Source organism: Lonchura striata, chromosome 1 (genome assembly GCF_050655825.1).
Source record: "Lonchura striata isolate lonStrDom1 chromosome 1, ASM5065582v1, whole genome shotgun sequence".
In the NCBI taxonomy this organism is placed as follows: Eukaryota; Metazoa; Chordata; class Aves; order Passeriformes; family Estrildidae; genus Lonchura; species Lonchura striata.
The window spans coordinates 70,439,421-70,452,398 of NC_140703.1; the positions used below are offsets into that span (position 1 = coordinate 70,439,421).

The following is a 12,978-nucleotide window of genomic DNA, read 5'->3' on the forward strand; positions in this document are numbered from 1 at the left end:
CCGAACTTCGGCGTCCTGCTCCTGCATGGGCTCCTGCAGTGACCAGCTCTGCTAGGGGACTGGCTTCCTCCTTCCTGTCGGAAAGGTTTTCCATTGTGCAGATCATGGCAAGCCCACTGCCCAGGGATAGGGTGGACTCTCTGCGCCAGGGGTGGTGAGAGAGACACTGCTTCACCTTCCTGTTCATGTGTACCCTAGACCAATCCCAGTGGGAAAAGCTTGCTTGCTTAGGGGACAGCCAGGGGCTCTGGGTACTGGGGACAAACATCCCAATGGCTGGCTCAGGTGCTGTAGGTGTTGGAAAGTTTATTCTCTAGTTTGTCTGGGTGCCCTTACAACCATTTTCCTGGAAGTTCATATCTTCCCCATGTACAAGAGATTGTGCTCAAATCAGAATTTAAATGTTTTCAGACTCATTGGTTTTCTTGGGCTTTTTTTGTTTGCTTTCTAGAAAAGCATTCTCGCTCAGCTTTGTTTGGACATCTCAAATAGGTTGATCATGCTTCTTCTGGACCACTGGCAGAACTCTCCATAGTTGCATTTGCATGGATAGTTTGAAAGTTATTGTTGAAGTGGGGGAATGTTTTGTACCATACATCTCTGTACTTTTCCTCCCATTTCACCCTCCTTCACTGCTTATTTACCTACATTTCTTACTCAGGCTGCCCAGCACTTTCCATTTCCAGTGCTCTTGATGCAATTCAATTAATCACTGGTCCCCTCTTGTAATTCAATCTCTGCAGGTGCCTGCTGAGCTTCCATTTACTGACAGGTTCTAGGGGAGACTCTCAGAAATAGTCAGTGGTTCAGAAAGAACCTAAAAATACCTCCACAAGGAGGAGACAGAAGGAGGTCTTTCAGCTCATATAAATCTACTTAATAATTTAAAATTACCCAAAGCAACATGCAGCCTACAAGCTTTGAGAGTACCCATTTGAAAAATGAGATTAAGGAAATTAAATGCATTTGACATGTGAGTGTTGGGCACTTCAGCTCTCTTGTGCACACACATATTTTGTTAACTTGGGAAAGAACAATACTTTTTTTCTCAGTTTTGCATAGAATTCAAATATGTTTTCTTTATATCTTATAATTATTTATTCCACAAATTATATTGCATATGCTTGCTAATGATTATACACATAACAGTCAACATGAATATGCGGTTGTTGTATTCAGTTCAATCTCCCAGTCCTCAACTTTATTGCCATAATTATAATTATTACTATAGTATTGCTATAATTTTAATCACTAGCATTTGGGATTGTGAAGGACTGTGTTTAAACCCTGGGAACATCAGCCTCTGCAGCCTGGATCAAGGCTTATACACCATGTTTCCAGAAACATAAACTGATGGCTTGGCTGTATTTTTGGCTTTCCTCACATAAGTGGAACCTCACAATTTGCAGTTAGAATGATAGTAGACTCTACTACAGTCTTATCTGTGAACAGCACTATATGATCTCCATTATTTCAGTTGCAACTAGAACATCAAAATCCCCAACTTTTCAGCTTCATGGCCAGAAGGAAAAAGTGAAGGAAGAAATTCCAGGTCAAATCTAATCAGTGCTGAGGTTAATTTCTTGCAATGACTAACCCTGACTTCTCTGAAAGTGCTGTTCAGATGGAAGTTCATATATTAAGATTTCAATTTGATTTGAATACTTGCTGAAGCCAACACAGATGGAATGGTCTGATTTGGGATAAGGGCTAGAGTTATTAACAAAGTTGAGAAAAACTGTCTTTCCCACTTCTTCTTCATAGGAACAGGGCTCCCTAAAAAATTCTGAACTGTATTCACATAAAGGAGAAGAGTTAGGGACTGCAATATAACAGAGATTTTTAAAAAATGTACGGTGTGTATGGGGTTAAAGCATCAAACTTTCTGATATAGTTAAAGAAAAAAAGCTCCACACAAAACTAGATTTCACTATCTTACAGCTGGTGTAAATCTGGTGCAACTCCTTTAGGCTGGGTATCATCTTCTATATTACACTTTGTGTTGGATGAAATCAGGACTTAGCATGTGCTGTAGTAAAGATCCTCATATCCAGAAGCACTCAATATATTTAGAACCCTAAAACTTTGCCTTTGAGGAGATTTGAGAGGTTTTTTGGTGGTGTTTGAGATTTTTTTACATCCAAACAATAACAAACAAGATGTCTATTTTTTGTCAGATGCTTCAAAGACTGAAACCAGTAGCCTTTCACACTGTGTGGGTGTATAGGACAAAAGGAAATTGTCCAGATTTGCAGGACAGTTGATAAGTCCTTACACTTTAATGTGGTTTGGAAACTCCCAGCACACTCTTTATCAGCTTGCTAGTTTTCATGTCCGACTGAGATTGGGAAAAGGAGAATCTCAGCAGAAGCAGATGAGAGTTAAGGTTCAGTGTTTAAGAAGTCTGTGTGCAGAGGGGCTGTGGTGGGACTTTAGCGGCAAAATTGTTCCCTTGAATCCCCCAGAGTCAGGTTTGAGACTTCCTGCTGCAGGCCCAGAGGGAATGGAAAGCAAGACTGCTGCAAGAGTAGGTTTTGCATGAAATGCCCAATCACAGTCACCTCTGCTCTTGGAAACAAGTCTCTCCTGTTGGTGTGAGACCTTCAAGGAGCAATCTGCTCCCTCCAACAACATGGTTCATCTTTAGATCTCATCCCTGCCCTCAGTAGTATCTTATTTTTTCCCTTTCTCAATATTTGTGAGAGTGTAAAGAAGCATTTCTGTACATATTTGTGCATCAATTCTACCCACAGACAGAACCATCTCTTCTCTCTTTGCCCTTATGATGCATCCTCACTGCATATATTCCTGCAACTGGGAAGCAACCTTTCCCAAGCATTCTCAGCTGGAAATGGTCTGACTTCTTGATGCATCATGGGGAACTGCTTATCCTAAAATTGGTCCAGTGATTGTCTGGGAGGTGCCCACACAGTTTTCTCTTACTGAGATGCAGAAGTTCAATTTAATTCTCCTATGTTTGGAGATCAGTTCTGCATAAATCCCAATTTAAAAAAAAGAACTTAGAAGAAAGCTTAAAGGAAAGAACCGTGCTGCAAGCAGGAGTTGGAAAGTGAAAATGCAGTCATTAGTGCTCTCTCCAGAGCCAGGCATAGCATAATATCGTGCCTTTGTGACCAGCAGAATGAGCTCATGATGGAACTAAGCAAAATGCTAACAGATTGAGAAACTAACAACAAGGGCAAAGAGATTTTGCCCTATAGATTTCAGTGGTACTTTTTTCTGAAACTTGAGCCATTGAGATGTATGGAGAAATTTGGACAGGGAATGTGGATGACTGTTTCTTATGCATTGACATGCTTGCATTTGGGGTGTTTTTTGTGTGGCACAGTAAGTGGAGATATACCAGACTGAAGATGAAGAGAAGGATAATTTAGCTAGTGGTGCATCAGTGTATTCAAGACCATTACAGATGTTTGTGCAACAGTTAATAGATTAATTAATCATCTTTCTCACACTTTGGTTTGTCTTGTGTTAATGCTGAAGGAAAAGGTTCATGTTCATGGTGAGCTAGTTTTACTCCCTCTGTTGTTTTCCCCTCAAATCACAGTTGATTTTTCATTACCGAAATCCATATCCACAATGTTAATTTATCCCTGTAACATATTTAGAGCATAATTCAGTGAGATGTGGTTGACACCTACTTCTCCTGGCATGACTTTTCTGAGTTGTGGGTCTGCTTTTCCAGCAGGCACTGGTATGTGTTACTAAGTACTTGAGCAATACAACTTCTTTTTAAATTGTATTCCTTCTTTTGGAGTTATGGCCTTGAGACAAGGTTCTCTTTTCTGTTGGAGCAGCTGAAGAATGGGCAAGGGGTTAGAGGACAGTTGCTTCTAGGATTTCAGTGTGTTGAAGATGCTGTAGCAATGCGGTGCCATTATTCCCACTCCATGGCTGGAAGTGGGTGAAGCAGGCAGGGCACAGTGGTTCTTGAGAGCCAGGGACCTGTGAGCAGATGTCTCTGCTCCTCCGATGTTCTCTCAGGAAGCCTGTGCTCTGGGAACAGACCCCCTGCTTAGTGCGTGGGGTGCAAAAAGGGATGAGTTTGAGGGCGTTTCATGAGAGGAATTTCACAATTTCACATAGCTCACTTAAGCGTCCTTCCTGTGGGATTCTTCCTTGACACAGAATGAAGGAATTCACCCCTTTTGTTCCCATTGTCATTCCTCTATGGAAAAACCTCTGATCAGGATCACCATAGATGAATGTTAACAGAAGCGTAAGAGTTGCCATCCTGGATCAGACAAGGGCTTTTTTAGTTTCATGTAATGTCTTTAGTGGTGTCCAGCATCTCATCTTCAGGAAAGGTTCATGAAGCCTTGCAGGAAGCAGTTATCCAATAAAAATTCTTAAGAGGGGATTTTTTTTTTTTTTTTTGGTAGTATGATCTAAAATTGAATAGTATTTCGTAAGAAACCATGGGATCGAGGGTCAAGGAAAGTAAAATTTAGTTATTGTCAATGTTTATGCAAGTGGATATTATATGGTGGAAATAAATCACATTAAACTATATAAGACAGAACTTTTTTGTTCTGTTGTGCTGCAAGAGTTTGGGACACCTTTCTTTGTCTCATGCAGTGCTGCAATTGATGATAATCCTTATCTATTTTATAAGCATGAGTAATTGTCATTTCCCGATGTAATTGAGCCATAAGCAATCTTGCCAGAAGATTTCTGCATCTGCATCTACCTCCGTAGACTGGGTGCTTTAGATGTCATTTAACAGCAAAGTGGGTTTTGCTCCTAAGACATTGCAAGGGACTCCTCTGCGCAGACTTTTCCAGTTCTTCTCACCTCTCTATTTTAAATTGTTGTGCTGCATTATTTACTTGCTCTTGTTTTAAACCCAGGGGCTTTACTTATAGCTCTGCTTTATAGGTTTTTGTGGGGTGGATGGAAAGTTGGTTCCCGACTTTTCTTTTTGTCTTGGAGCACTACAGGACAGTTCAGCTGTAACAATGGAAATAATAACCAGCAGCCTTCAGCAAAGTGTATTTGCTTTATATTTTCTTTTACACAGTTCCTAATTTGTTTCTGTGCTTACAGCTTAGTGATTACTACAGCCCCAGATGAATTTGACAGGCCTGTGTTGCTGGCTGAGCAGGTAGATTACTGGCAGGTAGGCAGTTTGAAGGCTTTATGAAAGCCTTCCATTTCAGTCCTATTATATTGCTTCACATGTCCTGCCAGGTAATCTGTTACAAATTTTAAGTTTCACACTGGTAAAGAGATTTAGTTTGGCCAAGAAAATCTACATCTTTACACCAAATGCCTAGGAATTCTAAATTGGTTTTCTGTCAATTTTAGTGTACTTGCTTTCTCTTTATACCATATCAATACTTTCCTGTTCACTTATTAATGGGATAAGCTTTTCTGATGAATATTGAACTGCTCATTATGTGCTAGGATCTGTCATGGTAGCATTAGAGCAGAAGCACCATGGTTGCTGGCACATGTCAGTAGGTTGACCTGGTGACTTACAGTCATAGTCTGGATGGGGCTCTGGGGCTCTCTGCGCTGTGTGAGAAGCACAGGCTGAATTGTGTGTGGAGGCACAAAACGGCACTCCTGGGTGAGTGCCACTGGCTGATCTCATGGCATCCCTTTGGCTGGGCAGATGATGGAGTCACAGCCACTTCTCATCTGAACGGCCTGAGCAGGATCTCCATGCAGGGGCCAGGACAGGCACAACAAGGTGTGGAGGGGTATGAGAGCCACCTGGATTTGTACTGAAGTGTTGCTATAGGCTAGCTCTGGTGTTACCAGCTTCAGCCGACCTGTTTTGTTTTTAAGCTGTGCATTTACTCCATTGGAGTGAAGACTAGACTAAGGTGGATGCAACTGTGGTATTTCTCTTCTTGTCTCAATGCACATCACATTTATGTGTGTCTTTTGCCTTCTGGGTGTGGTTTACCAAAGTGGTCCCACAAGGGTTCATAATGGATGTGTCAGACTGTGCATTTGGATATCCATTTTCAATTCCATGTCCTCAGTGGGAAAGAAAAAGTTTGCACTTATGGCTGATTTTATGAGCTGGAGAAGCAAGGGCCTTCAAGTGGGTCTTGTGGGGCACAAAACATGGAACTGCATGGCCTTGGTTGCCCAGATATGATGGGAAATGTCAATAATTTCAATTGGTAGTAACTGGAATGAGATTTATGTCAAATAACTGGCTGAGGTTTCAGTTTGTTTAATTTCTGCATTTACGTTTTTTAAATGAACAATCTTTCCCTTCTCTTTGTTAGAAAGATTTCACCACAAATGTCTATAAAACCAACCTGACTTAACTAGAGCAAGTGTTGACAAAACATTTGGCAGTTATTGGGGAAATAGATACTTGTTTACATTTGCAGCTACTGGCCGTATTGGCATGACAGTGTGTACTGCTCACAAGTGTAAATGAAGAACAGAACTATTGTATTATTTTTAGCAACTGGATGTTTTGCTTTGGCTCTATAACATTTAGTCTTACAGCAGCTTGTATAGTCATCTAGGAACAGCAAATGCATAGAGAACAAATAAATTTTAACTTGCTCTGAGATCTAGAACTAAAAAGGAAGGGACACACTTGTTCAAATACCTTTCTATGCCTGTGAAGGTCTGTTTTGGGCAGTTGCACATCTATTTTCCCTACTGACTGATTTTAGTTCCACAGCATGGAGTCATGGTCAAGGCTTTTAGTCTGCCCAGAGATCATTTAATCTACTGTTACCAACCTTATGCTATTCAGACTCTACTAATGGTGTGTATTATAAAGCATCCCAGCTTTGCCTAACCTATTTTTTTTTTTTTTGGCTGACTTTTATGTCCAAATTGTACTTTAAATTCTTACATTATAGTTGAGATTGATGAAACATAAACCTTTGATCCAGAAATCACTTGGATGTGTTGCAAAACATCAGACTAGATGAATGGAATGTCTCTTTTGGACCTGAAAGGGATGAACCAATGAACTGGTAATATTTGTGCCTTTATGTGTACGGTGTACGTATTAAGTAAATAACATGCAATAGTTTTCTTGGTCTTGAATGCAAAAGAAAGGAAACTTTCAGTCACCACAGGGATACGTGCAAGTGATGGCTCTGTTAAGGAGTGATAGAACTTGAGCCTGAGTGGGTTTCTGTCTGCTAGCTATGCACCAGCACACATGGTGCCTCTCTTTGCACAGAAACCAAAAGAAAACAAATGCAAAACTACCTCTGAGTCCAGGGACCTGTATCTATTAACACTTGCAAATCCCCATGGTGCTTAATTGGCATGCAGATTTCTGCTTCAGTAGAAATAGTGGTTACATTTTCCTGCTTCAGATCATGAGTTTGCTCATCTGGACCATTATCAATGTCAGCCTGGGACAAAGTCACACCTCCTTGGTCTCTCACAGTTAGGCTGCCCTAGTTTCTCTTCTGCAGGCTTCAGGTGTGAAGTTTGGATTTACTTCAGAGAAATGCTGTGAAATTAGATGACAGTGAGATTTCCTTTAGAATGGGGACTTAGATGGCATCTGAAAGACCTGGAGATACAACTTTGAGTCTCAGGGTGGCTCATGGTTTGGCACTGTAGGTCTTTTCTGGAGCCTGTTTCTAAGTATAGGCAATGGAGAGGGTGCTTTTACCCCTAGGAGCAGGAACCAGGCTGTGCTGCCTTCTTTGCCTGCACCTGAGCATCAGAAACCCAGGTGACAGATGAGATGGGGGCTATTGATGCTATGGGGATAGAAGAGTGTCTCCTTCCAGCAGCAGTTCTTCCTAGCCACCAGCACCTACAGAAGCAGAAAACTTCATTAGCCAGGGTGGTCCCTTCTCCCTCTAGTTCTGCAGCTGGACCAGGACAGACAGTTACACATCAAACAGGAAAACAGATTTTCTTTTCCATTCACCACACAAGTTTTAAGACAACTCTCCCTAAAAATTCTCCTGTCTTTTATGCTGTCTTTATAAATGCAAGTATTAATGCTGAAGAGAGACTCAGTGTTTATTAAACTAGAAGGACCTGTTGGTCTAGACTTCTTCATATAGTCAGATGTAAATTGAAACTTTCGGTGGCTCTTAAGAGTTGACCATGAGTTCTTCTTCTCTATATATACCTTTTCTTTTTTAATAGAGTGAATTGGTTCATCATGATGTAATTGCAATTATTGTGGGTAGGTAGAACAGTTTGACCAAAAAAATAGTTATATTTACTTACAGAATTAATTGAAGAAACTTATAAAGCAATGGTAATACAATAGCTTGTTGGGAATAGCTCTGAAAAAAAAGAAAAACACCTATATTCCTGGTTTCCTTACAAAATGGAGTAAAACCATATCGTCCATTTGAGGTTAGCTAGAGGCCATGCTCTGGTTAAGGTGCTGCTGCAAGGCAGAGTCAGCTCATTTTCAGTGAAATGTCAACCCACTGGGTACTGTTGTGTTCCTTTACATTTTGACTGAAGTTGCTTATTAGTTGTACACATGTGGGCATTCCCATTCCCTTCAGCAGAATGACTCATAGGGAAATGCTCAGAAGCAAGAGTAAAGTCCTGGGCTGTACCTGAATTGAATGATGGATGTTTTAAACAGCACAGAGAGGTGGAGACCCTGTTAAGAAATAACCTGTCCTCTCCTTCCAGTGCAGGAGTGTCCCCTACAAAGTACATTTTTGCTGAACGTTTGAATCAGAAGGAAATTATATTTGCTGGTAAAACCCTCAAAGGCTCAGTTATGTTTCACAAGGGGTAAAACATTTGCAAATCCAACAGTGATTGAAACAATTACTTCATGATGGATAACTTTATTGCCCACAGATGGCACTTGAAACCCAGAAGGTCAGATTCTTTGTACACACTGAAGTTGCAAAGATAAACTGATCATTCTCCTCAACCTCTCATTGTGCAGGTGAAAAAAAATTAGTCAACATGTTGAGGATAACAGAAGTGGCTGGAGGACAGTCACAGTCCCAAATTATGGAAAAGATGTCAAGAAGTCATCTTAACTTCAGGGAAATTTATACTGACTTCTAATACTGTAATTTTTAAAATTTAGTCATAAAAGCTAGCTTTTGGATTTCCTTTCTTTAGTCAAAGGTAGCAGAAATTCTATGTGTATGAAAAGAAATTTAAAAGTAGAAACTGGGAAAATTGTAATGGGAATAATAAACCAGATGATGGCCCAATTTTGAGTTCAGCCAGTCTATCATTTTTAAGAGAATCCAAGATTTAGCAGAAATCAGTGGAAGGTTCATCATGTGTGCATGGTTACTCATTTGTCTATGGAAGTGGACACATATCATATTGGGAAAATACATGCATGTTCATTTATTTTATCTTTTTATCATGACCTGTGATCAGAGGGGTTTTTGGTTATCAGATAATTCATATTTTTCTTTACTTAATTTGGAAGAGGAACAGCTTTTTTGTGGGGTAGAAGTTAATGGAAGAAAGATTTTTTTTCCTTGAAAAATAGCAGATTATTCTCTGCTTTCATAAAAAAAATTATCCTCCCCTTACTTTACATAGGATGGCTAACTTTTGCAATCTAAATTAACATTTGCTCATTAATTAAGCAACCCCATGGACTGACTTTCACATGCATCTAATAAGCCTTCCATAACAAATAAAATGTGTCCAAAAAAATCACCCCTTTCCCCATGGGAGGAGATTCCTCAGTTATCAGGATTAATTAGTTCTCTTGTTGTCACATGAAAAGAAGCTGCACTCCTCAATGTAGGTCAGTGTGAGGGTAGGCTGCTGATGGTCGCTTAGTGACAGGCACAATGATAAGTGAATGTGTCCTGTTGAGCCATGATCCTTCAGAAAAGACAGTGTCAAGTAAAATGCCCACAGAAGGTACATAGAAGGCATAATCTGCTTCTAAATATTGACAGTAGGAATTTCCCTGCTATTCTCCTTCCTTTTTCTTTCCTGGTAAACACGTCAAACTCTATTGCATTTGTACTCTGCATTGGTTTTGAAGCATTTAAATACGTAAGGAAGCTAATGACCCATGAATTGATAGGATGTCAAATAAAGCTATTTTTCTTTAAGACATAGCATCTTGCTGGTAAAAGCATTGTGTCCCATACTTGTAAAAACAACAACATTGGCTTGAAATAGGATTTCTGTTTTTTGTTAGTGAAAAATTAAATAAATTAATAAATAACCAGGCTTGTAGATCTTGCCAAAGACACTGACATTAAGTCTTGAATGTGAATACGATTAACTACTAGAGTTAAGTGTCTAAAATGTACTTGAAATCAATGATGAAATGCTAGGTTGTGTCAATGTTAGACAAATACTAAGCACTCCTTAAGATCCCACACACAATATTTATAAATACTGTGCTGTCTTTTAGATATATGTAAAATGTGTAGAAGGGCAAAAGCTTGAGTATGTGTCTAGTATATCTGGGGTTCTCTTTTGTCTACAAGATGGGAGTGAAAATGTAGATGGCTTTGTTATATTTTTTCTTTGATTTTAGTAACTCTGAGGCAGATGTGACATTTAGGCTTCCAGGTTGACTTGTTTCATATGCTTCATTTAAGTTAGATCTTAAGGTTTTCACATCTTTGTTTATATCACTGTAAAGTTATGAAGATAAAAACCTTGTAACATTTATGATGGTTTCTTGCTCGTCACCTTTGGCAGACATTGAAAAGAGCAGCAGCCCACATTCCCAGGGCTGGTCTCGGCATGGGCATGGTGCTGCAGGACTGGCTTTGCTCCTGGGCACGGTGCAGCGCCAGTGCCGAGCAAAGCCAATCCCTCAGCACTGCAGGCATGACCAGGCACTGCAGACTCACTCTCCTGTCTTGATGTCAACACCTGTCACTCACATGGATTTTTCCACTTTCCCACCAGTTTTACATAGGAAGAAAGCTACATGTTGCTCTCTATCAACTAGGTTGAGTGTTGCAGCTCTAGCAGCTGCAGCTGGGTTTTGATCCCAATTGTTTCCTCTGGCAGACTATCACTGATGTTTTTTTCATACATATTGAACTGCTTGTAAACACTGTTGCATGCTTTCAGCTTTTCCAGGGCCTCAAATAAGGAGCAGTTCAGGGAAGCTTGAGGTCAACTTTTCCCCGAAGTAAAAACCAAGATTCATAAAGCTGAATATAAACTCTGCCTTCTTGGGAGAGCATCTGACCCTTCAATTCTGGGATGACAAGAGGAATGCAAATGAAATGAGGAAATGTGGGAGTTTCACAAAACCATCAGATTGTTTAACTGAGGATGTTGACAAACCCTCTCAACCAGAGTGCCTGGGTTGCTCTCCAAGAAGCTGCCTAGGCTGTTGTAACATCTTATCTCAATTTCTCAGTGATTAGCCTCAGAGGCATTCCTTCAGAATGGTGAATGAGAAGACTCAGAGACTGTAAGCATCTATGGGAGACTATCCCATAAAAGCACAGAGCACTCTTTGGGGGAACCAGCCCTTGAGAGTTGAGATTCCTAAAGGGCAGGCATGAGAAATGTATGTTTGCAATGCATATCACATAACAATTACTTATTCAAAGATTTGCTACACCGTTTTTCTCCCCTCTTACCAGCTGCCAGAATATATTAATTTCTAGTTAGAAATATGATTGTCTAGATAAATTGCAGAGGAAGTCTGTGTATACATATAGTCTCATATTTCAAATCTATGGTGTTATTTGAGGTGCAGTCCAGAAGACCTCTTTATCCTGAAAAGTTGTTATGCCCTTGCTTGCAGCTTGTACAAGTAAGCTGTAATTTTGTTTACATCTGTGTTCCAGTGTACCCTTTAAATCTTGTTTTGAATTGGCACAGATGATAGAATATATCAAAATCTACTGGACCCACAACTTAAGTAAGATATCCTGGCTAAAAGAAAGTTCCTGAATTTGGAACAGCCATTGAATTTGATGTGTTTATGCATCCAAATTTTAATCACCAATCTCAGCAGGAATTGGCATCTGGAAGTTCCTTCTCTAGTCAACAAAAGAGGGAGGCATTCCTGATGGGTGATATGTAGCCCAAAAAAACGGGCTATGTATTTCTACTATGTTTGGTGCATACAGCTCTTCATACTTGGCTGTGGCAGAGACTTCTTGGTAGGACTTAAAATAGTTAAGCTGAAATTTAGCTATTGAGTTATAGAAGAAAAATCTGCATTACCCTTTACTATGAGATGGGGTTTCTCCCATATGTTGACAAGGCTATACTTTCTCTTGGAGTAAAGTGGTTTGGGTTAGTTGCTGTTGCTCTCTCTCAACGCTGAAATCTTTATAAATTACACTTGAGTCCTGATTAGACTACAACTGGTTTTCAACTTTTAACTGTTTTGAAATATTTTTACATTGTGTTCCCAGCTTCTAGAACATTTTGCTGTCAATGTAAGGGCAGTGGGATGGATCAAGCAGTGCTTCTTCCCTAAGGCATGTTCTTCTGTCAGCTTGCCATGAAAGCTTTTGTGGCCATAGCCTATTATAGGGCAAAGATAAATCATTATGTCTTTCCAGCCAGCACTTATTGAGAGGGAAGATCTCATATTTTTCTGGTGGTCTGACCATGGGGCTTTTTCATGGTCTTCTTAAAAATGCCTCCATGTAGACTTTGCAAAGCCCACCTGGATGTTTTCAGCTGTCCTAAGCCAGCTCATGTTATACTGACACTAAAGGTTTCACCTATGCCAGAATGGTCTGACCACAATAACATGCTTGTTTTCTCAAATATGCAACAAATATAGTCTGGAGAGTGTCTTGATCTTGTTCTCAAAATTTACTGTAAAGCTCTACCTTTTGACGCTACTTTGTTGACAGGAAGCCCACAGCTGGTGAGGGACCATAAGTAAGTGTGCTGTCACCTTCAGTCAGAAAGGGAAGATCCTTAAGGCATTTCACTCCTTCCACATCAGTTTCAGCTTTGCAGCAAGCTGTTTCAGTGGGATTTTGGTATCTTAGGTGTCAGTATGTGGCTCTTGCCATGGGAGTGGCTGAATTTACCCTTCCTATTGAAGGG

General features: G+C 40.1%; 1 protein-coding gene across 1 annotated transcript in view; it reads left to right on the forward strand.

The window, feature by feature from the left end:
- Positions 1–12,978, forward strand: part of FLT1 (fms related receptor tyrosine kinase 1) — a 116,950-nt gene that overhangs the window by 1,774 nt on the left and 102,198 nt on the right. The gene's annotated exons all lie outside the window — the stretch shown is intronic.